Raw genomic sequence first — 27,165 nt, 5'->3', positions numbered from 1 at the left:
TCTGATGACCTGAGTTTTACCCCTAGAACCTACATGGTGGAAGGAGAGAACCAACCATGATAAGTTGACCTTTGAACTCTATAGGCATGCTTTGGCATGTACATCCCCATCTATAATAAAAATACAAATAAGTAAATTTAATGTTTTTCCTTTTAAAAAGCCTCGGTAGCCAGGAGTCTTCTGACCCTGGCTACAGACCCTCTACCCTAGAAAAGAGTTCAGCAAACCTCAGATTCACTGGCAATCATGAAGGCAGGAACAAGCACACAGGATGGAAGGGACTTGCCATGTCTCATGGGAACTGAAACTAGAAACCACACTCTGCTCCCAGCTTCTAGTCCACTGCCCAGAACTGAAGCCCAAAGTGGGTAAGGGGTGAGAGTGGGGGCGTTGGATCCCAAAGGCTGCTATAAATGCCTGGAAAAGGAGAGTGACATGCTACCCCAGGATGGTAAGGGAAGGAAAAAACCAAGGGAAAGTCGGGCATTGAGACAGCCACCCAAGGCCCAGACTCTGCAGACTAACCCACCCACGAGTTCTAAGGACCTGGCCTGTTTTCAGGCAAAGCAGGGGAGGGGGTTGGGGAGGTGGGTCAGCTGCTCAAGATCAAGCAGAAGGCCCAGGGAGAGGCAGTCAGCAGCAGTGGGGCTCCAGGGCATGAGGTGAGCAGACCCTCCCACCCATCCGCACCAGCTACAAGCTCACCTGCACGGGTGTCCTCACAGGCCTTGACAGGAAGCTCCCAGTCTATTTCCAGCCTCTGATGCCCAAAGCAGTGGTTTTCCATTCATAGGCAGGATGGAGCTTCCAGCCTGACTCAGGAGAGGAGAAAGGAGACAGTTAACAGTTGTTGGGACCCTTGACCCAGGCCATGCACACACACACAATCCATTGCCACAGGCCACTGGGATCAGAGTGTCACTTCTCCCAGAAGCAATGGACAGGAACAGCTGTTACAGGTGGGGACCCTCCTTAGGGCTTCCCTCCTGCCTGTGCTCCCTCAGAAGCCTGGGTCGACCCAGCGGCAACAGTCTTCCAAATCATAGCTTCACCTTCCAAAGAAAGATATTTAAAGATGGGGGGGGGGCAAGGGGCTGCTTGGGCTTTGGCAGATGGCTGACTTCCCCCCCCCCCCGGGGTGGAGGTGAGGGTGGGGGTGGCTCTGGGGGGGGGGGTGCAGGTATAGGTGAGTAGTGGGGCGGGGCTTCCTGTTTCACCACCAGCACACCAGCAACTGGAAACTGGTTTTCAGTTTTGGATTTTTCTAATTTCAGAGCAACACAAGATTGTGGGTTTGCAGTCATCTCAAATCAAATCAAATCTAAACATTGGGAGTTATTGTAGATTCATGGGGTGAAGAAGAGGGGGAAGGGAGCCTTGAGTCACATGATTTTTATGCGGCAGAAACTTAATGAGAAACACACCACATTCCCAGAACCCTCTTTCTAGTCTGGGCTCCCGCAGAGATAAAAGGTCACAAGAAGAGAAGGCGGGAGCAGGCAGGAGCCTGTGGAGCTGGGAGGCGCTGATGGACTGGGAAGTAGGCCCAAATTTCATCCAAGCTGCTATCTGGCCTGATAGTCTAAACTGATTATTTTCTTTGAATGCCAGATGTGAAGAGCCTTCATAAAGGAACCTCAAACATCACCCATTAGAAAACAAATCGACCCAAGCCACATGCATTGCAGCACAAAAGGGAACTTTGCAATTCCAGACTGTAGGGGAAACCAAGCGGTCAGGCTGGAGAGAGACCTGGCTGGGTCTCCACATCCCATAGCCTCCCTTGCAGGCGAGTTCCACAGGGCCACAAGAGAGAAGGAAGGGAAGGCCTGGGTCAGCAGACCACTCAGGACCTCCGAAAATGCCTGGAGCCTTCTGGTCTGCATCTCAGAAGACACACAGTATGATCACTAACTTTGCAAGGGTGAGACCCCAACCACTTTTACAGAAGAGAAATCACACAGGCCTGCTGAGGTCACTCTGTGGATGAAGTTGGCCAAGTCAGCCCTCCTCCACACATCACTGTCTCTTCCAAGGGCCTGTGTCCAAGGATCCCCATCTCAAAGCCCTGCTGCCCAGTCTGTGTACACACCTAGACTGAGGATATTAACCCTTCCCCACACACTGTACTTCTGGGGACAGGCTTCATCCACACATTTTAAACAGCTAAGCCAGAGTTCAAAAAGATTTGCAGAGCTGAGACCATCTTTGCCCCCCAGGAGGCCTGCATCCCTCCCCCTGCTCTGGCTGTTTATATCTGTACCCAAGGACTGACTCCTGGGTACACAAGTCACTATCAGTCACTGGAGTCCAGTGACCCCTAGAAGGACTGGGCCTTGCAAGGCCCTGCCATGTGAAGGATAGTGAACTCAGTGTGAAGGATCTACCCTCCAGGCCCCTGGCAGCCAGGCCATGCTCTGTGCTCTCAGGTCCTGCTTCTGGAGAGCGGAGAGCTTCGAATGCTATTGGTTAAGGCTTGTCAAGCTTTTTGAGTGTTCCTTTCCATGCTGAGTCCCTGTAAGGGGCCTACTCATCTCCCAGCCTCATCTCTCCTCAGGACTCCTGGTCCAGTCTGCTCCCTCCCACCACAAGGCCTTTGCATAGGTTTCTTGCCCATCATCTGTGTGAGGTGTATAGCAAGTCCTCCTCCACACAGCTCTACTCACATCCTCCAGGCCCTATCCTGCATTCCTCCAGCGCCCCTCTCCGACTCACTCACCACTGGCCACCTTCCTGTCCCCAGTGCTCCTGGAAAGCATTCTGGCAAATATTTGGCCACTCTGCTAATGACTTGGCATATACAAATAATTCCTAGTGTCCAGGGCCATACTTGAGATCCCACCCATGAGACAGTTTGATTTTGGGACTGTTCCCAGAGCACCTAGAGATGGAAGGCTATTTTACTTCAGGGTTGGTTGGCCATAAAAACCTATGGCCAATCCAAAGAGGCCATGACTGCAAGTGTGCGAGGGGCTGGACTCCACTAGTTTTCTGGAGTTAAGCACAACGCTCCTGTTACCTGCCTGTGCCGGCATCTGAGCACCACCTAGTGGCAGGTGTTGGTCATGGCATCCACCTACACAGGCCCTTGCACAGCCTTTTAGGATAAATGCACACTTTGGAAAAACCCAGCTCTTCTGTGCCCCCTGCCCCGACCCTTTGCAACCTGATCTGTAGAACCTTCCCTGAGCAGGTCCCTTGGCTGCATCTACATATCCTTCAGGCATCAACCTTGCTAACTGTAAACCTGCCCAGGCTGATCTGGGGTATCTCTCCTGTTCCTCTTTAAAGCTAGAAGGACTCTATGATGTACTAAAGGCAAAGTGGAAAGAAAATGAGCAGAGGTGTCCAAAGACTTGAGTTCTAATACTCTTGCTTTGCCTGAGAGTGAGGTGGGCTTGGCAAGCCATCGGAGAATCCCACCTGTCCCTGCCTTTGACAATAGGATGACAATCTCCATTCCTGATGCTGCACCATGGTGTAGTGGATTTGTTAAGCCAACATGTGACACTTTTCACCAAGAGGCCAGGAGAGAGCCAGGAGAACTGGGCATGCTCAGAGCCAGGGGAGAGCCAGGAGAACTGGGCATGCTCAGAGGCACGTGCTGCTCTTCCTTGCTTTGGCATAAACTGAGTGCTCACCACCCTGCCATGCCTTGCTCCTCACCTCCTGAACTGCCCCTCCTCAGGCAGAAGCCTCCCTCAGTCTGCCATCAAGTTGACAGGGAGCTCCCCCCCCCCCCCGTGGGGACTCACAGAGGCTCCCTAGTAAGACCTTACTCAAGGTCAGAGAATCTGAGCTTGCTTTACCCAGCAGGGTTGCATAATGGGATGATTTAGCCACAGGTGTGGTTACCAGGTGTTTTGAAGGGCCTACGCTTAGCTGTACATTGCGCTTTGATCTTGATGGGGGAGGTCTTTTGCCTCTCCCCCTTGGTAGTATATAAAAAGCCCTTTGGAATAAACCTCGAGGTAACTGAGTATTGACCCAGGGCCCTCCTGAAGCTATCTTGTATCTCCATCTATCTTTCTATCATTTCCTCATTCCTCTCTCCTCCCACAAGAACCCTTCGACAGGTTGGAGTTGCACTTCCACATATGACACACAGACGTGGAACTCGGGTACAAAGGATAAAAGAGAAGGAACACTGCAGATTAAGTGGGCATGCTCAGAATTAACTGGAGTGCAGTGATATTCTTTCCTTTGGGAGTAAAACTGTAAATAAAGAGCAGAAGTTAGGCTGCAGCAAGTATCTCTATATCTATCTACTAAGTTAGGTCTAAAGTTGTATATAAGTAAGTATAAAAGTTTTGGTGAGGTTTGAGAAGTATAGGCTTTAGGTATAGGGATATGGTGGAAGGTTTAATAGAAGGTAACTTAGGGTAATATCAGGTCTTCCCTGGCATGGGACCTGGGACACAGAAGGCAGCATCCAGGACTGAGCAGCCACTTTGGACTTAGCAGTCTGAGAGTCTGGCTTCAGAAGCCCCCACCACAAGCAGCAGCAGCAGCAGCAGGAGGAGACCTAGTATCAGCATGGCTGAGATCCATGGGGCATCACTGAGTCACAGGCAGTAGACACCCAGAGAGCCAGTGCCAGCAGAGCTGGGTTTCCTCTTTTGAACCCCTGTGGTGGAGGTGATCGAAAGCCCTCAGTCCCCAGGATACAGGGCTCTCTAGACTGGCAGGCTGGAGATGGGAGGCACAGATGGACCAGGGCTGTAAGAGCTGAAATGGGGCAGAGTTAGCAGCCAAAGCCACACAGTTTCTGTTTGCTGACTGCAAACAAATGCATGGCTCCTTTAGAGATGGCTTCCTGGTTCATGCTGGCTGCATGGAGAACTCTTTTTGAAGAGGTCTGCTGTGGCTCAGCTTTGGTGAAGGTGACACAACCTTCACCCTGGAGCAGATTTCCTAGGGAAAAGCTACTGTAAAGTGCCTCTGTAGCTGAGAGCAAATTTTTCAGAGACTCTTGTTTGAACTGGGTTGCTGCATGCAAGGGAACTGCAGTTTTGTAATGAGACTTTTTGTATTTGGAACTTTTGCTGCAGATTCTTTAGGATTTGGACAGCTATACAAAGACTTCGGGGCAGTTGATGAGCCAGGCCCTGATCTTGAGCTTTCAGTGGAACATTAAGACTGGTATTAGAACTGATTTTTTTTTTTAACTTTTCAGACTTCAAAAATAGAACTGTTTTGTATATGCATATATGTTTTATTAACTGAGGTGACTCACAAACTGTTTTGTGTAGAAATGGAGAAATTTGTCTTTCTACCCAGGCTCAAGATGCAGATTAAAAAGTTATAAAGAAAAGGGGGGTTAGTATTCCTCAGCATTTTCTTGTTCTTTGTATGGATAACATTAGCCTGTATTAATGTACCCTATGTTTTGTTATTAGAAAATGTAAATAGTTCTATTAAGAAATTGCTTTTGGATGTTTGCTAAAGTTTATGAAGTGTAAATAGTTCTATTAAGAGTTTGCTTTTGGATGTAAGTTTGTGAGAATTACAATTATAGTAATATTCATGCTAGAATTATGATGTTAACCTGTTAATGATAATGGTGATGCTAAGGAGTCCTTAGATTTGATGTAGTTTCATCAGGAGTTTACTGATTTATTTGATGCAGTTGCTTCAGGAGATTATTGATTTTAAAAAAGGGCTTTGTGTACTAAAACTGCTGTAGTCATCTTAGACCCATTCACAAAGGCCATTCCATCGTTATCATCCTCTACTCCTTTACTAGGAGGTACAGCAGCCTTAAGGAGCAGGAGTATTGCTGTAATTATTCCAGCTACTTGCAAGCTCTTAATGGAGGGCTGATTCAGAGCTACATAGAGTTAAACTCTGTACCCACACTTGAAACTTTATATTATTAAGAAGGGGGAATTTGTGGGGCCCTACAGAGGCTCCCTAGTAAGACCTTACTCAAGGTCAGAAAATCTGAGCTTGTTTTACCCAGCAGGGCTGCATAATGGGATGATTTGGCCACGAGCATGGTCACCAGGTGTTTTGAAGGGTCTACACTTGGCTGTATGCTATGCTTTGATCATGATAGAGGGAAGTCTTTTGCCTTGCCCCTTGCCATTGTATAAAAAGCCCTTTGGAATAAACTCAGAGCCCTCCTGAAGCCATCCTGTGTTTCTGTCTCATCATCTCCGTCTATCTTTCTATCTATCATTTGTTCATTCCTCTCTCCTCCCCACAAGAACCCTTCGACAGGTCGGAGCTAGACTCCAGCAGACTCCCACACCCTCTCCAGGTCCCTGTAGCCTGTCTGTGTGCTCTTGACTCTTGAGTCCAGCACAGGGTCTTGTATGCAGCAGGCAGCCAAGCCCACTCCATGTTGACTCAAACACAAGCTGAGGAAAGTGCCCCCCTAGAGTCAGGAAGATGCCCTCCTATGGTTCTCCCACAGCCTGACCTGCTTCTGCTCTGCCCCTCCTGTGAGGTAGAAATGGATTGTGCATTTCTAGGCTGCCTTGTCACCTGCTATGGCACCTGACTCTCAGGCAAACTGGCAGCTGATGTTCCCTGCCTTGCAGCTCAAAGACAGAGCGGGATCTGGCAGCTGGAGCTGAGTGGCAGGGGGTGGGAAGAGGAGGATGCTGGGAAATCCCTCTGCTTCTCAGAGCCCCCATGGGAAACTCAGGTGCAACAAAAGACCCTGGCTGGGCACTGTCCTAGTAGTCCAGCTGCCAGAACCTGCCCTGTGCTCTTCTAGAGGGATAGCTGCAGCTCAGCGAAGCTATGCCACATGGGAACTAGACCAGAGCTGCCCAGAGAAGCTGTGAATACAAATGGCTATGCAAGAATTTTAATTATTGACTAACAACCTTTCAAAATTATGAACAGGGCAGACAAGATGTCTCAGCAGGTAAAGGCACTTGCTGCCAAGCCTGGTGACCCGAGTTCAAACCTTGGGACCCATATAGTGGAAGGAAAGAACTCAGTCCCAAGAGTTGTCCTCTGGCCTCCATAAATGTAATACAACACACACTACATTTTCCTAAATTAAAAATATAAGTAGATAAATAAAAATTATGAATACTGTGTGAGCCACATAGAACACCTCCATCACACACCTATGTCTGATTTTCCTCTCACTGGCATCTTAAAAACCAATACAAGACACTAAGTCTCAAGTCTTGGGTTGAGGGGCTGTTGGGACTAGAGAAGAGGCTGTGGGAAAGACTGAGGAGAGCAGACAGCCCCCACCCCGGCTCTCTCACCCCCAGGATAACTGCATTTGAAGGAGCTGGGGCGGATCCCGAGGGCTATAATTGGCTCCCACTTTGGGTTTTGGTTGATGACTTAAGAAAATGTGTTGAGGCTCATTTCGTCTTCCAATCTTGTACTACTTTAATGAAAATTTATTACCAGCAGCTTTCTGAACCAGAAAGGAAGAAATTGAAAATACACATCTGTGTATAAGTAAACAGACGTGCAGAATGAATGCATTCTTTTAGATGAGATGCCTGAGTTATGCTTATGAAAAATGAGTAGGGGCCTTCAGCTTTCCACATGAAAGGAAGCACTGGTGGAGACAGTGTAACGGCAACACAATTTTCAGGATATGTTTGGGATAACCAGGTGTAGTGTAGAAAGCATTAGAATTAAAATCAAAACATCAGGGGACAAGAGATGCCCAGCAGGTTAAAGTATCAGATCATCTAAGTTCAATCCTTAGGGCCCATATTAAAAAAAAAATTAAGTCAGGTGTGGTAGCGTCTATCTCTAATCCAAGCACTTCTCCTCTGGTGAGATAGAGGCAGAGGCAGGAAAATCGTCCCAAAGCTCACAGGACAGCTAACTTATAGTATACTAGTCAGCAGCAGAAACAACTGCCTATAACTCAAGTTCCAGGGATCAGAGCCCCTGAAGGTCCCTGCACACACACACACACACACACACACACACACACACACACACACCCTCAACCCAAAGGTATGACTTAAGTACAAATGCCGTGAAGGTGTGTCCAACCTTTTGACACTGCCGCATAACTCTATCATCTACAAAGTTCATGCTATATATAAGAACACACCATCCAGTTGCAGGAAAAATTCCATTTTAAGTAAGTTTATGGTTTTTGTTGGGTCCACAGCTGACCTTGGCTCCATGCAGCCTCATGACTTATTTCACCCACTGGAGTCATCCTCTCGACCAGTGAGAGCGAGCAGAGGGGAGTAAGACACTCACGGAAGAGCTTCAAGAGCTGATGCAGGCTGCCCTGAGCTCTGCCTTTCCCCTGTGACCAAGGCCAGAGTTCCATCACAGAACTCCGCAAGTACACAGGACACAGTTCTGACCAACTCACAACACATGTGCAGATGAACAAGAAATAAGCCCCTGTTACTTTAAGTCATCAGAATAAGGACTGTCTGTTAGTCCAGCACTGTGACTACTAACCGTCTGTAAGCGCCACACTCTTCACTTAGAACAAATACAAATGGGCTGCAGAGACGGCTCAGCAGTCCCCAGAACCCGTGACTAGCAGCTCACAACCACCTGTGATTCCAGCTCCAGGAGATCTGACGCCCTCTTCTGGCCTCCTTAGGCACCTGACATCCATGCATATAGCGCATGCACATGCATGTAATCAATAAATAAATGTTGAAAGAATGGAACTCTGCACACCTATCTTACGGCCAGCAGAGCCTGCGAGTGTGGAGCAGTGAAGGAACCAGTCGGTCCCTATTCATCCCGTCCTCAGCCTCTTCCGTACTTCACATGTAATGCTAGGTTGACATGTTGTTGATCACTCTGAATTTCCCTCAAGACAAGAATCCCGCCTTTTCATCTATAGTTCTCAAATAACAAGGGTAACAAGGACACACAATTAAACCAACAAAAAAGACGTAATTCTCTTGGAAGCAAAACAAAAACCTGAACAGGTTGTACAACTGGTTCAAACAGGTTTATCCCTCATTAGTCATCAAGTGAATGCAAATTAAAAGCCACAGTGAGATACAGTTCCAGCAGTCAGAAGGAAAGTCAAAAAGACGGAGCAGCATAGCCAGCCACTCTCTGATTGGATCTGAGGCGGCTCCGCAGGAGCGAATCCAGGCCTGGTACAGCAGCCTGACTGACTGTGGTCGTTTTACTAAACACCATGTCAGGTTACCTGCTAAATGTTTTATACCTGGATCAGTGCCTCCCTCAGCCTTGGAGAAGCTTCTGTGTATACAGTGGCCATCAGTTAACGCAGAGGCTCAAACCGTCAACGTGCCGAGAACAGCGACTGTGGAGTGATCAGCCCTAAATGGTGCCCTTACGGCCACCCCCGGAAGAGGAAGCGAAAAGAACGGAGGAGCCGGCAGGTGTGGCAAATCTCTGTCTCAGGCCAGTCTGGTCTACACAGCAATTTCTGGGCCAGACAGGCCACACAGTAAGACCCTGTCTCGAAATAAAATAAAATTGAAATTGAGTAAGATAAAATAAAATGCAATGTAAGAGCTGGTGGGTGGGGAGGAGGGCTGTCCTCTGGATTCGACATGGCCACTGTCCTCACAGACCCACTCCGGCTGTTGTCATCCACATAAGAGCAAGTTGACAAGATCAGTCAGCATTCCCCTGGGCAGCACCAATTAGCCTCAGTAGGCTGGAGTGGAGGGGACTGAGAAGGTGAAAAGAAAGGGGGGGGAAAGCATTGGGGTACCTGGGAGAGTGGAGGGATGGAGAGGAAAGTTGGGGTGTATATGGTCGAGATACATTGTTTACATGTATAAAATTATTAAAGAATAAAAGATATTCTATTGAAGAAAAAAAAAAAAAAGACCAGGAACACAGGCTGGTGGAGCGGGGCAAGCTCACATCCCCCAAAGGGAGTGTGAACATGTCCAGTCACTGAGCAGCGTGGTAAAGGTGTACTCACCATGCCATCCCACCCTCTCCCCTTAGACCATGCTGGACCACAGGTTCAGTCACCACACACCGCACAGCTAAGCTCCTGTTGTTTCACAGTTCTTGCAGGGCAGAGCCTGAGTGCAGCTCAGCGGGAGCCTCTGCTTCAGAATGTCTCAGAAGACCCCTGTGGTGGCCAGCTTTAGTCACACCACACAACCTAGAGCTACTTGAAGAGGGCATCAACAGGGACTAAGTAGGTTGGTCTGTGAGCGTGGCTGTGGGGGATTGTTGTAACTGAGTTAAGTGATGTGGAAAGACCCAACCCTCTGTGGGTGCCATCATTCCCTAGGCAGGTGATCCTGGACTGTTTGAGAGCAGAAACCTGAAGTGAGCATTCATTTCTGCTCTTGGATGTGGATGTTTTGTGACTAGCTGTTTGAAGTTCTTGCCTTGACTTCTCCGCAATGATGGACTGTAATCTGGAATTGTAAACAGAAATTAAACCTTTTCTCCCCTAAGTTGTTTGTTGAGAGGGCACTGTATAACTGAAACAGAAACAATATTAGAACGATCTCCGTCAGGCATTGAATAAGGTGAGGGGTTCACTGAAGATCCGCTAGGGAAGGGACCATTTCCAGACCCTCGAGATGTTGCTAGGCTTCAGTTTCTCTCTAGTAGTTGATGGAAGACCACCCATTCTATGCCATGTGGGCCTCTCCAGAAGGTGGGTTATTCATCAAATACTGTAAGAGTCCATGGTAGGCTAAAGCCAGAGAAACAACAGAGCATCCTTGCTCTGTACACTACATGCATGCAGTACCCACAGAGGCCAGAAGAGGGTGCTGAATCCCCTGGCACTAGAGTTACAAATGGTTCCTGAGCTGTGTGGGTGTCAGAAAACAAACCTGGGTCTTCTGCAAGGCAGCCAGTGCTCTTAATCACTCAGACATATCTCCAGCCCCCATGAGGACTTAATTGTTTGAGGTTTTGATTGTGTTCCTTTGCTTTTCTTGGGGAATATTTAGTACATGCATCAGACAGAACAATTCTGATTTAAAGTTTTTCACTTCTGTTGAGACAGGGATAGGATGCCACTCACAATAATAGCACAGGGGAAAAGTCAGGGATGCAGGACATTCAGGGTGGCACTGTGCAATGAGATTCACAGCCCTTTTGAGACATTATTCAAAGGTGATGGCCCAGGAGGAAGACTTTGCTCAAAGATGACTTTGAAACTTTGAGGCGTGGGCCATAGAGATGGCTCAGCAGAAAACGGGGCTTGCCTCCTCCTAGCCTAACAGCCTGAGTTCAATCCCCTGGGCCCCACAAGCTGTCCTCTGTATGTACACTGTAGAATATGTGCAGGGGCACACATATGAATAAAAACAAATAAATGTAATGTGAAAGTATGAGGTTTTCCTGATTATTATTACTATTACTATTATTGTTATTATTATTATTATTATTATTATCAGCAGCAGGTGGGATGTAGAAATGGAGGCTGGCATACACATACACACATATACACACACACACATATACACACACCACACACACATATACACACACACATACATACACCACACACACACACACACACACACACACACACACACACACGGGAAAAATATTTTTGTTTCCCTCTATACATATAGGTAAATTGTTTTTAGTGTATGTATATATGTTGTGTGTACGTACATACGTATGTGCGTGCGTGCGTGTGTGTGTGTGTGTGGGGGTGTGTGTGGACACATGTGCATTTGGAGGCCAGAGGTCAGCCTTGGGTGTCTTCCTCTGTCACTCTCCACTTTATTTTATTTATTTATTTTTTAATTTTTAATTTTTATTTTTATTTATTTATTTATTTATTTATTTATTTATTTTTTGGTTTTTCGAGACAGGGTTTCCCTGTGTAGTTTTGCACCTTTCCTGGAACTCACTTGGTAGCCCAGGCTGGCCTTGAACTCACAGAGATCCGCCTGCCTCTGCCTCCAAGTGCTGGGATTAAAGGCGTGCGCCACCACTGCCCGGCTCTCATTTATTTTTGAATGTGCTTTGGTGTTTTGCCTGCATGAAGGTGTTGGGTTCCCTGGAACTGGAGTTACAGACAACTGTGAGCGGCCATGTGGTGCTGGGAATTGAACTCTGGTCTTCTGGAAGAACGGCCCGTGCTCTTAACTGCTGAGCTGTCTCTCCAGCTCCTCCACATTTTTATTGGTTTTTAATTCTGAGTCTGCACATGTGGGTATGTGCTTGTGAGTGCAGACGCCCATGGAGATCAGAGGCATTAAATGCTCTGAGGCCAGACTTAGAGGCAGTTGTCAGCTGCCCAAGGTAGGTGCTGGAAACCAACTTAGGTCTTCTCAAGAGCAGCGCATGCTCTTCTCTTAAGCACTGAGCCACCTCTCCAGCCTCTAGCTTCGTTTTCGGTAGGCTCTCTCATTGACCGTGGAGGTTATGCATTCAGCTGTGCAATACGTTTTCAGAGACCAGGCCCCGTCCCTGCTCTTCCCCGACCCAGCACTGGGTTATAGTCCTGAGGTTAAAAGCTGCTACAATTGGCTTTTTACATGGATGATGGGGATCTGAACTCAGGTTCTCATGCTTGGTGCAGCAGGCATTGTACCAACTGAGCCATTTCCCCAGGCTCATATATTAATTCTAGGTTCCTCATATGCTGGTAAACACAAAGTATCCACCTCCTTGAGTCTGGCTTGTTGCACTTAACATGATGAACTCCGATTCTATCCACTTTCCTGCAAATGATTTCATCCATCTTTATGACTGAATAGCACTCCATTGTGCAGCCTGGTAGATATTCAGTGGGCAAAAAGCACCTGCCATGCCAGCCTGAGGACTGCCTCTGTCCTCAGAACCCATTTGATACCAGCCTGATCTGCATAAAGTCACTGGCTACACAGGGAGGCCTGGTGGCATCTGAAAAGCCAGCACTCCTATTGTGAGATGGAGACCAGCGAGAAGAACCAGCTCAGCGACCAGCTTATAGCACAGGGCACAGCAGCCAAAGCAAGAGCCGTCCTGTCTGCACACGGCGGGAAATAAGAGCCAACTCCCACGCTGTCCTCTGAACACCACAGGTGCCCCACATCTAATGCGCGCGCGCACACACACACACACACACACACACACACACACACACACACTACATAATAAATAAGTAAACATTTAAGAATCATTACATTGTGTGTATTTACCACATATGTAATCACCCATTGATGGGCATCTAGACTAATTCCACATCCTGGGCACTGTGAACAGCAGAGTGGTAAACACAGCTGGGCAGGCAGGCACCTCTGGGCTACGCTGATGTAGAGTCCTCCAGGACAGGCACAGCTCAGGCTTCTTCAACACTTCTCATTAATGACCAGGTACACAGGTTTATAAAATGATACACAAATAAAATACTGACTGATGATAAATCACAAATAAATTTATCTTAAAACAGTTTTGTGGTGTACATATATTTACCACTTATTAAAGAGAAAGGAGTTTGCATATTAATGAGATATATGGACTTGTTTCTTCTTTTTGTTTCCTAGGCCATGTATCTTTTTTTCCCTTCAAGACAGGATTTCTCTGTTTAACAGCCTTAGCTGTCCTGGAACTTGCTTTGTAGACAGGCTGGCCTCAAACTCACAGAGATCCAATGCCTCTGCCTCCCAAGTGCTGGGAATAAAGGCGTGTCCCACCCTGACAGCCATGTTCCATGTAGAAGCTTTTTTATTTTATAATTCGCATCTGTCAACCCTTGTGATTGTTTACTGAGCTGATGGAGTCCTTTTCAGAAAGTCCTTGCCTCTGTCTGTACAAAATTGTTTCCAGACAAAAAGTACGAATTTGGAGTTGAGCAATACTGTGTGTCTTAAAGATGGCTGGGCAAATCTTTAATCATAATAAATTCACTTAAAGAGAACAGTTATTAAGGTATACATTAAGGTCTATGGTTCAAAGACACGAGTCCCCAAATCAAAATGCCAGGAGGGATGCGAGCCACTGGTTTTCCATCTGTGGTTCCAGATGCTGTCCTGCTCTATCCCACATGCATTTATCAATCCCCAGCTGAGGACTGTGTGGTTCAGCCCTCCATGGTTCCAGCACCTCTGCTTCCCAGCTGCCCTCCCAGCACCCCAAATCCCAGTGACCCTGATTCACCCCAGGCTTCAGCCCTCTACCCCACTACACCAATCATCGAACTTGAGAACAGACTGCAGTGGTCCGTTCTGCGGGTGCTGGAAGGTTTTGTTAGCTGTTTTGGTTGGGGGTTGGTAGATTTTTGTTTTAGTCTTCATTTTGGTTTGTTGGTACTATGTAATTTAGAACAGCCTGGAACTCGTTCAGTTTGCCTCAAAGTTATGATCCTCCTGTCTCAATCTCCAGAGTGCTAAATTACAGGTGTGTGTCACCAGTTCGGGGGTTCCGCTGGCCGGCCCCCCGGCAGCGCAGTGCTCAAAGGGAATCCACGGAGTCCACATACGGTGACTTTTTTATCTGAGAGGGTAAAGGGCAAAGACACTCACTCTCTTGATGGTTTTCTTCTCTCTTCTTCTGTGTTCTTCATCTCAGTCCTATATTCTCTTTTCTTATCTCTATCCAGAAATGTCCTTCTGTCTCTCTTGATACTTTCTCCTAACTCTATCGTTAGTCTTCCTTATTCTCTCATTCTTGATGTTTTCCTCTAACTCATTTTAACTCTATCTTTAGTCTTTCCCTCACAGCTTATACACCTCCGCAAAATCTTTCAGGCAATACAAAAATCACAATGTGGTTACATTCTGGTTTTCAGGTGAATGATTACATTGAATACAAGACAAACAGAAAAAAAAAAAAAAAACAGCATGTTTTCCATATCCTTTACATGATTAAACATTTTATGCACTACAGATGAAAAACAAATTATCGGGGTTGGGGATTTAGCTCAGTGGTAGAGCGCTTGCCTAGCAAGCGCAAGGCCCTGGGTTCAATCCTCAGCTCCACATACAAAAAAAAAAGAAAAAGAAAGAAAGAAAGAAAAAGAAAAAGAAAAACAAAAACAAATTATCCCAAGAACTCATGTACATTCATACCCAAGCAACTTGTTACAGATTAGCAGTGTGTAAGCAAGCAAGATTTTTTTTTTTTTTAAACTGGCAGGCTGGGTTTTGTAGTTATAAAGAAAGGACTAATCATTTTATTACGTTTCTTTTTTTTTTTTTTTAAGATTTATTTATTTATTTATTATGTATACAATGTTCTGCCTGTGTGCACGCCTGCAAGCCAGAAGAGGGCACCAGATCTCATTACAGATGGTTGTGAGCCATGTGGTTGCTGGGAATTAAACTCAGGACCTTTGGAAGAGCAGTCAGTGCTCTTAACCTCTGAGCCATCTCTCCAGCCCCTTATTACGTTTCTTGAAAGGTAATCTTATAAGGAATCTTAAAGAAATCACAAATCTAAACTCTTATACATGAAAACAATTAACTCTATTTTAAATCTTTAGGGTACATACCCACCCATCAATAGTTTTTTATATCAGGAGTCTGAGGGCAGAAATGGGTACAAGGAGTTAATCATCATCTTTGATCACCAACCAATCCTTGCAAGGAAAGTACATCAGCTAATAATAACTGGGCTGCTTTGTTCTTGTTCCCTGACCTTAATGAGTTCCTCACTTTGTGCCTTTCTAAAACGTTTGACTGTCTTCTTGGGTTTTTCACCTCTCAGCTATTTGACAAAAACATCTTAGTCTAACTTTAAGTTATTTTCAAAGCTTTGTTTCAGCTATGGTGCACTCTGAAACCTGTGAATACACCTCCCAACATTAAGATTAAAAGAATTTGAACTAGCTGGGCTACTAGGACTCAATTGTTTTCCTTAATCATTAACCTAAGCCACAGTCTTTATGGCTCATCAGTAGAAACTCATATGTTCTAGCTGTGTGACACTTCCTTGTTTTATTTTTTATCCTCTGCAGCCTCCACTTTATCAGAGGCAGGGGCAACATTTAACCTACCTTTACCTATTTTAATTTTCCATTAAATTAACCTCTACATAATCCCTTACTATATTTATTAAAAATGCCCAGCAGAGCAGGATGTTTCCATGAGATGATCATATTGCATTAAGGGCAGTGGTCCCCCCACACAATTCACACCATGCCACATACCAGAGGAAGATGGCAGTGGCATAGAAACGAAGGCCCAGCAGAAGTGAGACACACTCTGGGGTCTGCGGGCCTTGCCTGTCCAAGATTCACCCACCAGGATTTTGTTTCCTGGTGGCCGAGCCCCTGAAGTCAATTGCCATCTGCTGCTCCCCTGACACGGCCACAAGCCTTAAGGTAAGGATCTATTTAGACTCCTTATCCTAGAGTTACCTATTTATTTATTTAGGACAGGGTTTCACTATGTAGCTAGCCCTGGCTGTCCTGGAACTCACTATGTAGACTAGGCTGGCCTTGAACTCACAGAGATCCGCCTACTTCGGCCTCTCAAGTGCTGAGATAAAATGTATGCACAACACCATGTCTGGCCTACAAACATATTAATAAATGAAATTATACACTTTCTGAGAATTGTATCAAAATAACATCCAGAATTACTACACAGCAATAAAATCATACATGGCTCCGTGGATAAACATTATCTATAAAGCTGACTAAGGAAACTCAGTCAGTACAGAGCTCACCTAGGAGTCATGAAGCCCTGGGTTCAATCCTTAGCACCACAGAAACATACCTCTAACTCTAGCACCTGAGGTGGAGACAGGAAGATCAGGAATTCAAGCTCATCCTCTGCTACATAGTGAGTTTGAGGGTAGCCTGGGCTATGTGAGACTTTGTGTCAAAACAAAATGAAACCAAAAGGTTAATTGGTATTTGTAAGCAGCTAGATGTAGACCTGTCACACCAGCACCTGAGAGGCTGAGACAGAAAGATCACCCTAAGCTTGAGATCAACATGGCAAGATCCTGTCTCAAAAGAAACAGACAGACAGACAGACAGACAAAGAAGCACGGCAATAACTGGGTGGTGGCACATGCCTGTCATCTCAGCAATGGGTGGTGGAGGCAGGAGGATCAGGAATCCGAGGCCACAGAGCTAGTTCAAGGGCAGCCTGAACCACAGGAGTCCCAAGGGAGATAGGAAGGCTCAGAGCAAACAAACCAGCCTTTTGAGATACTCGTCAGCAGAGCACCCAATACCCACCTCACAGGGAAGGAGAGCTCGGGAACTGCCCTCCCTAGTCTTGTTAGAAGGGGCTGGCCATGTATGAACTGCCTGGGCGAGGGAAATGATGCCCATCTCATCTTCATAGCAACCTCTCCTGTTAAAACTCTTCAAAAGCTCCCTATGCAGGAGAGATGGCTCAGAGGTTAAGAGCACTGGCTGCTCCAGACAGCCAGTTCCAGTCGAGCACCACCGCCTTAACCAACAATGACCACCTGTAACTCCAGCTCCAGGGGACCCGACATCCGCTTCCGGTCTCCAGTGGGCACTGCATGTGCACACACACCAATAAAAAACTAACCAGAGAAAGGGAGGGTTTCCAGATCCTGAGGCGAATAGAGGAAAGCTGGAGGATGATGGCAGCCAAGGTCACTGGAGTCTCAGCAGTACATGGTGACCAAGAACTTGCCAGGCTCCAGACAGTCTTTCTTGGTGTTGTTTGTAGCTCAGCTCATAAACACGGGGCAGTGTCGGCCTGGTGATTTGTCAGTCAGTCTACTGGATAAACAGTGTGAAGTTGGCTGGCATTCTGCAGCTATTTGCTGTCAAGAATAATTTAGTAGAACTATAAAACTCAACGCTGCTTCTATCTCATGCTTCAGCCATCATACAGATAGATATGCATCATCTTTATTCACACATTAGGGTGGGGTTCCAGGGAAGAACTGGAGAAAACTTGGTGAAGAACAGGATATTACCAGACCATCTCCTGGAAAATCACTTGTTGGCCCCAGCCAGCTGGCTCAGTGTAGAAAAGCACCAGCCACTCAAGCTGAACAACTGGAATTCAATCCCCAGCAACCATGCGAAAAGCCAAAAGAGCAATGTACATCTGTAACCCTACACTCTTACTACGAGACAAAGGCAAGAGAACCACCATCTCCTATAAACAGCGCACGCAGGCGCAGAAACAACATGAGAGACCCTACCTCAAAAAAGGAGTAAGAGAAATGACCCCCCCCAAAGCTGTCCTCTGACCTCCATATATGCACCATGGCACATGTGTCACACACACACACACACACACACACACACACACACACGTATTAATTCCAAAATGAAACATAAGTGAGACAGAGAAACTTGGAGAACACATTAACCAAATGGTCCCTATCCATCTTATCACTGATGGAATAAACCCACAATGTATGCCTTAAGATAAGACACACTAAGATAGATGCTGTATCCTTCAATGTTTCTGGAGCTATAATAAAAAAATCTAAGAGAGAGGAGAGTATTTAACTCATAGTTCTGGAGGCTGCTGGTCTGCCCTGTGGTGGAGGCCACCTTGGTTACACAAAACAGGGCAGATGGCACCAGGCAGGAAGCCGTAGGAAAGAGAGGAACTTAGCCTCACAAGAACTCTTCCCTTGCACACTAACCCTCCAGAAGTCAGTGGCCCTACCTAACACACTGGAAACAAGCTCTGGGGACACAGGCAAAGCAAAGATAACCCACAATGGACATGTATCGCTTCTGCAATACACATATAAAACATCAATTCAACAATGAGAAGAAAACCTAAGTTCAGTAACATTAGTAGTGGAAAAGTCAGAGAACACAGGTTACATTGTCCTGTGTAGAGGTTACAACAGCAGCAGTGCTAGTGGGTCAAGGCTGGGCCTCCTGAGTGATGCCTTCCTGACTCAGCCCACTCTGGCGGCTGGGGCACAGAGAGAAGGAAGAGCTACTCAGAGTCCGCAGAGGGACAGATCAAACTGTGCTGGAGCCTCTGTGTCCAGCCGAACAAATCATGACTCACATCATCTGTTTCCACAGGACAGCTGTGAATTCAGAAATGAAAGACACCCTGCTTCGATTACTCTTCTTAGAAATGTAATTTCCTCAAAATCTGGGCAAAGGTAAAACAGCTGTAAATGACGCCAAATTCTGCCCTTCTCTACAGAGACAAGCTCTAAGCTGGCTGACTCCCACACTATCCGCCCTCCCTCTCCACACAGAGCATCTCCATGCATTCGTTTTTTAAAATGCTATTGTTATTCAATTTCAGCCATTTCCCCTATTACTTAAAGAAGTTTATTACATTTTATTTATTTAGATTGATTTGTTATCAGAGATCTGCCTGCCTCTGCCTCATGAGTACATGAGCCACCACATCCCAGCCATTTCAGTTGTATAGTGTGTGTGTGTGTGTGTGTGTGTGTGTGTGTGTGTGTGTGTGTAGGGGACTGCTTGTGGAAGCTGGGGTTCTCTTTCCTCCATGTGGATCCCGGGGTGAAACTTGGTTCATCAGACTTGTCAGCAGCAGGCTCCTTTACCCATTAGCCATCTCACCGGCCCCATAGCACTAGCTTGCTTGTGTAACATCTCCCCATTCTGGGGACATTGTCCATCTAGTTCCGCAGGGAAGCATTGGCAACAACAGTCAGTAACATAGTTCAACCCCAGAGCTGCCATGGGCTATAGCACCAGCAGAGAGGAGGTCAGCCAAAGATTTACAAGAAGGTGAGCAGAGAGAAAACTCTGAAGTTTCTGATGGCCAGTAAGGCTGCATGCACACTGCGCATGCCCATAAAAGGTCTGAAGTGCGCCAAGCAGGTCTGAGATAGCTGCAGGCTCCACAGGAGGCGGTACAAGCCGAGACAGACTTGGAAACTACAAGTGGTCATGCCCATGTCCCTTACCAAGACAGCTTCCCAGGAGCCCACAGGCACATCTCACCAAGCGGTACCTGGGAACATCAGACACCCTAAATCAGGAATTTACAGAATTGAGTCAGAAAACTACTTTTTTTGCAAGCACACCAGAAACTTGAAGTTTAAATATGGATATAAAGGTTTCTTTACCCACTGCTTCTGACAAGTGTCTAGATATGAATGACCATAAAGAACAAAGGGGCGGGTCCACCAATGTCCAGGAAGGTCATGAAAGGGAGCAAACATTCTTTTACCAGTCCCCTTTCCTGGGCCCTGTTCACGGTAGTACAGGTTTCTCTTAAAGGCCAACACACAGAACTCAAGGCACACTTCACTGATATTCCACACCAGCAGCTGGATTTACCCCAGTGTGGCTTTGTATTGTAGTCCACACTCCCCAGTTCTCCACCAAACTCCTGTGTAACAACTCCTGCTCCCTGGAGGTACACGGTGGAAGCTGGTGTTTTCAAAACAAAACCAGGGCTGGGGAGGCCGCTCAGTTGGTAAAGTGCCTGCCTGACATGAGGATCAATGAGAGTCTGATCCCCAGGGCCCGCCAAAATAAATAATTAATAAACAAACAAAGCGAGCCAGGTGTGCTGAGAAGGCAGAAGCAGGAAGCTGGGGCTTCACAGCCATCCAGTCAAGGGGTGAGCACCAGGCCAGAGACCCTGGCTCCAAAGAGGTGGGCAAGGGCACTTGAGGTTGGTAGTTCTCTGGCCTCTAACACATGTGCAACATATCCATGCACATCTACACAGGTGCATATATATGTATATGAACATGCACAAACAAAAGTTCACACAACAGATACAATAAAGACTAAGACATTTCTGCATATTTATTTATGAGAACAAAAGCTGAAGAGAAACAGCTGGACATAAGGCGCAAAACCAAAGGAAAAGCCTTTATATGTAAAGATATGACTGCACACAATGGCTATGGCAGGTGTTAATGCACCCCTGACTTCTCACTGTCACTTGCATGGGGTCCTCAAAACCTCTGAGAGACAGCGTTGCCAGTGGTATCAGCACCCCCACATCGTCACTGCAGCACTGAAGACTACATTCAGGGCTGGAGAGACAGCTCAGCAGTTAAAGGCACTTGCTGTTCTTCCTGGATCCCCAAGTTCGGTCGCCAGCACCCGTTATCAGGCTGTTTATAACTACCTGTAAATGGGGACTTGACCCTACTTCTGGCCTCTAAGGACACCCGCGTGCGCATACATGTACTCACATAAAAACAAAACTGAGAAAACTTGAAAAAAAAATCTGTATTAAATTCTAAAATGCATTATCAGAAGCTTTACTCCTGCATGCTACGTCTCCTAGCATGCTTCTTTCTCGTGTGTGTGTGTGTGTGTGTGTGTGTGTGTGTGTGTGTGTGTGTGTGTAAGGTGGCACTTGTGGAGGTGCCCATGTGGAGGGTTAGAGGAAAACCTGAGAGAGTCACTTCTCTCCTACTGTGTGGATCCCAAGGAATGGAACTCAGGCTGTATGGCTTGGTGACAAGAGCCATCTCACTGGCCCCCAGGCAGGTAGGTTGCCTCTCATTACAAAAGGCCAGTCAGGGGTTCCCAATCAACCTGCCAGCTCTCCAAGCCCAACAGACCTACAGTGCAGACACAGCCATTGCTTTGAGTCTGCAGGGGCCAGTGCTCTGTTCTCTACCCACACAGTCCTCAAGTGGACTCATGAAGATGAGTTTATGTGGCAGCAGCTGCTGGTGGGAGGACCCACAAAAGTGCTAAGATGAAGCTGCAGAGGGCAGAGAAGGAATTCAACCCGGGGAAGTCTTCACTGCGGGAGGAAGGCCCTGGAAGACGAGTATCATCTGGGCAGAGGAGGAGGGTCCTCCAGACGCTGGCAGCAGCATGAGCAAAGGGCTGGAAGTATGAACCAGCACAGCTCGAGGAAAGGCCAGGAGAGGCACAGCGGCAGGAGAGGCACCTGGCTCCTGCGAAGGAGACTGAGCTAAGGCTGGATCACCCCGCGTCGGCCTCGTCTCCACGGAGTGCAGCTTCCGATGCCGAGCAAAACTCCTGTACCACTTGAAAGCCTTCCCACACGCCTTGCATTTATACGGCTTCTCCCTAGTGTGCACTCTCTGGTAATGAAGGGAAGCTCCTTTGTGAGAGAAGGCCTTGCCACACTGCAGGCACTGGTAAGGCTTCTCCCCCGTGTGGACTCGCTGGTGGATAGTTAGCTGTGACCTGTGGCCAAACACTTTACAGCACTCCTGGCACTGGAAGAGGCTCTCCCCCGAGTGCAGCCTCTGGTGCTGGAGGAAGGATGAGCCCCTCCCAAAGGCCCTGCCGCACTCCTGGCAGACATAGGGCTTCTCTCTGCTGTGGACCAGCTGGTGCTGGGTTAAGGATCTGTTGGAACTCAGACATTTCCCACACTGCTTGCATTCGTAGGGCCCCTTGCCAAGGTGATTCTTCTCATGGATGATGCATTTGTAGCTGAACTTGAATGCTTTGCCGCACTCTTTACATTTGAAGGGCTTTTCCCCAGTGTGGCTCATCTGGGGGCGAAGCAGCTTGGAGTTGAACCTGAAGATCTTCCCATGTTCTTTGCATTCACAGCACTCCGTGCCTCCTCCATGGGCCAGCTTTGGTTTGGAACTGAACATCTGCCTCACTGCCCTGCTGTCCTCACTGTCCCCACTGGCACAGTGCTGAGCAACCGTTCTGAGCACCCTCCCCCTGAGCACTCTGCAGGCTGCTATCTCTCCAGAGGCTTCCTGCTTCAAAGAGGGCTCTTTGTCCTTGGTCCAAGACTCAGCATCTAACCAATTCAAGCACAAGAATGGCAGTCCTTAGCTAGTGTCCAGGAGGAAAGCAGGACATGTAAATAATGTCCCTGGGAGGGTGATTTTGAGACACACCTTTGAAATGGGTACGAGATCCTACAGGAGAGAATGTGAGAAGCTGGAGGAATGGATCCTCCAGAGAACTGAAGTTCAGTTCCCAGCACCCACGTCAGGTAGCTCATAACTGGACTCTGCCATCACCCCAGCATGTGGCATGTATTTAAAACACACACACACACACACACACAACAAAATGAAAATGAATTTTTAGAAATTAAGAGAGAGAGAGGATGAGAGACAGTAAACCCTACTGATAAACAATGGAGAAAACACTAGAAGCAATCAGGACAGGGTGGCCAGGACCTGCCCCCACAGAAGGGACGGAATGTGAGCTGTGGCAAGGAAAATGGGAAGGAAAGCAGACAACGGGGGAGGGGAGGAGGGGTAGAGAGGGAAGAGGGTCACCACAAGCACACAAACCACCTGAATAGACTGAAAAGCTGGATGGAAGCCAAGGCCCAGAAGAGCAGGAAAAAATAAGGGACTGGGAAAAGCAGGGGCAGGCCATCATTCTAGGTGGCCTCAGGTGGAGAAATACAACTCCCAGCCAAATGAAGGAAAGCACCCCAAATTCTAAGTGACACCAAATAATCTTGTCTTCAAAAGCCTATACACTGCTTTGGGAGACAAGTAATTCCTCTTGGAAAGGCAGCTGAACACGAGTTGGCCTGCCAGCTGAGAGTCTCTGTGGCATCCCTGATAAGGAAGCTGGGTGTACAAAATCCCAGCATGTACCAGGAGCAAAGCTGGAAACTCCAGTCTTCAAGCAGGGAAATCCAGGCTGGGAGAGGTCGAGGGGAGACGGGAAGTGAGGGTGCTGTGTGGATGGTCATGGTAGGACATCCCCAGCCTGTCCTGTTGTCCCATCTGTGATAAATAAAACGCAAATCTAAAGGGCACAGCGAGTGGAAGTTTAAAAACAAAGCCGCTCTTAATGTGAAACCCTCACCTGCGGCAAAATCAGCTCGGCTCACCAGGTAATACGTTCCTTAACGCTGCTGAAATCCATGTCTTTGCCATGCTTTGTGAAGGCACAAGGCACTCTACGTGGCGGATGAAAACAAAACTGTGTGGGAGTTCCGAGCGGCTGCCTTTGAACCCTGGACCAGGGAAGGCTGCAGTAGCTGTACACAGCTGGGGCTGCTCCTCCATGCTCAGGTCAGACCGGGCTCGCTGGAGCAACAGAAACCCTTTTCCATAGAGCATCTAGGACTTACCAGGACTGCAGCCTCTTAGGCACTCTGAGGCCCAAGGCGCTTCTCCTCTCTGCAGCTGGGAGACGAGAATGGGTTTGGGAGGTGGACATGCAACTACAGAAGCAAAGGAGGAAAGATAGGGTGAGGACAGACTGCCTGTCTCAACGGGTTCCCGAGACCTCTATCAGCCCACCTCCCTTGGGGCTTGATCGGGAGAGAAGTGACTCCAGATGACAGAGCAGCAGAGAGGGGTCTAACCTGGGCTCTACACTACAGCCAGAGGAATATGACTTGTCTCTCGGGAAGGAACAATGACCCGTGCCTGGGCCTCAAGAGAGGAAGCACCCTCAGGAAAGATGCTGGTGCCGCTTCCCGGGGAGAACCCTTCCACAATAGGGGACACCAATTCTCTACCCCAGATGGAAAGCTAGACAGGACTCCTTGGGGTGCCAAGAAGGCTCCCAGCCCTCACATAACTGAGCCACACCCTCACCTGGAGTAAGAGGGTGTCCAGGTAAAAAACCAAGGTTACCAGATGCCCATCAACCTAACTACCTCACCAGGTTGGGATCTAAGTCCTTACTACAATCGTCGAACCTCAGAACCTGAGAATTCCCAGAATCCCTGAGGAGGCACCTGGGCTCTGACAAGACCCTCTGCGCAGGCTGCAGGCTGTCCCACTGACTCTGTGTAAAGTACACAGCCACATCCTCAAAGGTCACCAACTCCTGAAACAGCAAACTCCTGGTCAAGCTTGAGTGAGGGCAAGAGGGCTCTGAGGTGCTGCGGGATGTTCTGTACGTCAAATGTGCTGCTCTGATTGGCTAAAATAACAAAGTGCTGATTGGCCAGTAGCCAGGCAGGAAGGATAGGGTAGGCAGGACGAGGAGGAGGAGAATGGTGGGAAGTGGAAGGCTGGGGAGAGAGATACTGCCAGCCGCCGCCATGAGAAGGAAGATGTAAGATACGTGGCAATTTATAGACCGACAGAAATGGGTTAATTTAAGATAGAAGAAGTAGATAGCAAGAAGCCTGCCACAGCCATACAGTTTATAAGTAATATAAGTGTCTGAGTGATTATTTTATAAGTGGGTTGTGAGACCTCGGGGCTTGATGGCACCTGGAGAGAAGATCTTCTGCTACACTGAGGAGACCTCACAGAAGGGCAGCCAGCACCACAGCCAGGAGCTAATGCACCAATGTCCCCACTTTCAAATGGGGAGCCCTGCACTGTGTCATCTACACAATCTGGGGTCTTCACCACTATCCCAACCCACAGTCTAATACCCAGGGGGTGCTCTCTTCCTGGTGACCACAGCAACCAGAAGGAATATATTTCTGGATTTACAGACGGACCCCCAGGGAACTACCATCCTTGTGTACTCCTGTCTGTTGTCTGGTATTTCTTTTTGAGACAGGGTTTCTCTGTGTGGTTTTGTTGCCTGTCCTGGATCTCGCTCTGTAGACCAGGCTGGCCTTGAATTCCGAGATCCACCTGGCTCTGCCTCCCAAGTGCTGGGATTAAAGGTGTGCACCACCACCACCACCACCACCACCACCACCACCGGTGTTTCTTATGTAAAATAAAATTTTTATTAATACTTTGAGAATTTCATACATGCATTTTTGTTGCCTAGAGGACCAGCCTCCAGCAGCTCAGGGCTCAAAGGGAATCCAGAAAGTAGACATGTACTATGACTTTTTTTTTTTAATCTGAGGGGGCTAGGGAAAAAGATACTCACACACACTCTCTTGATGGTTTCCTTCAGACCTTTTCTGTATTCTTCTTTTGCATTCTCTATTCTTTATTTTCCTGGTGATTTCCTTCTCTCATTCTTTATGTTTTTCTTCTAACTATCTGTATTCTTCCTTATTCTCTCAGTCTTTTTTTTTTTTTTTTTTTAATTTTTTCTTTTCGTTTTTCGAGACAGGATTTCTCTGTGTAACCCTGGCTGTCCTGGAACTCACAATGTAGACCCGGCTGGCCTTGAACTCAGAGGTGCACCTGGCTCTGCCTCCCAAGTGCTGGGATTAAAGGCGTGTGCCACCACCGCCGCCCAGCTATTCTCTCATTCTTGATGTTTTCTTTCTCTCTCGTTACTGATGTTTTTCTTTAACTATTTTAACTATCTTTATTACACCTCAGCAAAATCTTTCAGGCAATATAGAAAATACAATGTAGCTACATTCTGGTTTTCAATGATTACAATGAATACAAGTAAAAAATAGCATGTTTTCCATATCCCTTACATGAACAAATTATCCCAAGAACTCATGTACATTCATACCCAAGCAACTTGTAATAGATTAACAGTGTGTAAGCAAGCAAGGTAATTTTTTACTGGCACGCTGCGTTTTGCGGTTATAAAGAAAGGACATACATACAAGTGCAGTACTCCCACACACCAGAAGAGGGCATGAGTTCGCCTGGAAACGGCTGGAGTTACAGGTGACTGAAATGCCCAGCAGGGATTTTGGAACCACACTTGTTCCTCTGGAAGAGCAGCAAATACTCTAAACATCTCTCTAACACAAAGGTGCAACCCAGGCTGGCTTCCAACTCCTGACATTCCTGTTTCTGCCTCTTCAGCATACCCTACTGGCGACGGACACCACAACCAGCTCAGTGAAGAACTTCCAACTTTAGCAAGTGACTCTAATTTGCAGACACGACCTGAGCTTCCACACTCAGGGAGTGAGCCTTTTCACCCCCGATACGTGTTTCCTCCATCATTTACATAGGCTACATACAGCCTGGTCAAAGGAACCCTTCAGGCTTTCGGATAACTGACGGCTAGTCTGAGAAAGGAAGCTAACTCACCTGAGGCCAAGCAGTTGGAAGCATGACTGGTGTCCCTGGCTTCTTGCACTGTCTTCCGGCTTTGCATAAGGAGACCTTAGAAGCCAAGAGGACAGCAGGGGTGCTAGGGACCCTTCCCTGTTTCACTGAAGCCTGTGACGCCCCACCCAAGAGCCTTCCTGGCTCCCACGCAGGGCTACCGGGTCTCCACTCTGCAGGGTTTGCAGTGCGCTCACAGGGCACGTGGGTCTGACAGCACAGGGAGACTGTAAGGAACACTGGAATGACGCCCCGCGCCCTGGGAGCGCCGTTGGCGGGAGCGCCCCCAGGGCCCAGTTCCACCCCGGGCGCGGGGAACTCACATAGGACGGTGCGCTTGTGGCAGGCTGGGAGCACAGAAGGTGCCGCCGTGACTGGGTAAACTGACGATCAACTTGCGGGAACCCTCTACACTCCAGAGCCCGCCACACCACCAACCCGGAAGCGCGAGCGCACGCAGGCCCCTCTAGGCCGCCCGGAGGCCTCATCTCGGTGTTACCGCGGCCCCACCACCTGACGTTCTAC

General features: G+C 47.7%; 1 long non-coding RNA gene across 1 annotated transcript; it reads right to left on the bottom strand.

Moving 5' to 3' along the window:
• Positions 1-27,165, bottom strand: LOC118587799. Its single transcript, XR_004945471.1, has 3 exons — positions 26,623-27,165; positions 706-812; positions 1-29 (listed from the first exon to the last, which is right to left on the bottom strand). It is a non-coding gene; the product is annotated as an uncharacterized LOC118587799 (long non-coding RNA).

Source organism: Onychomys torridus, chromosome 7 (genome assembly GCF_903995425.1).
Source record: "Onychomys torridus chromosome 7, mOncTor1.1, whole genome shotgun sequence".
NCBI lineage: Eukaryota > Metazoa > Chordata > Mammalia > Rodentia > Cricetidae > Onychomys > Onychomys torridus.
Note: the sequence above shows the minus strand (reverse complement) of the source record. Positions and strands in the feature narration are given on the sequence as shown.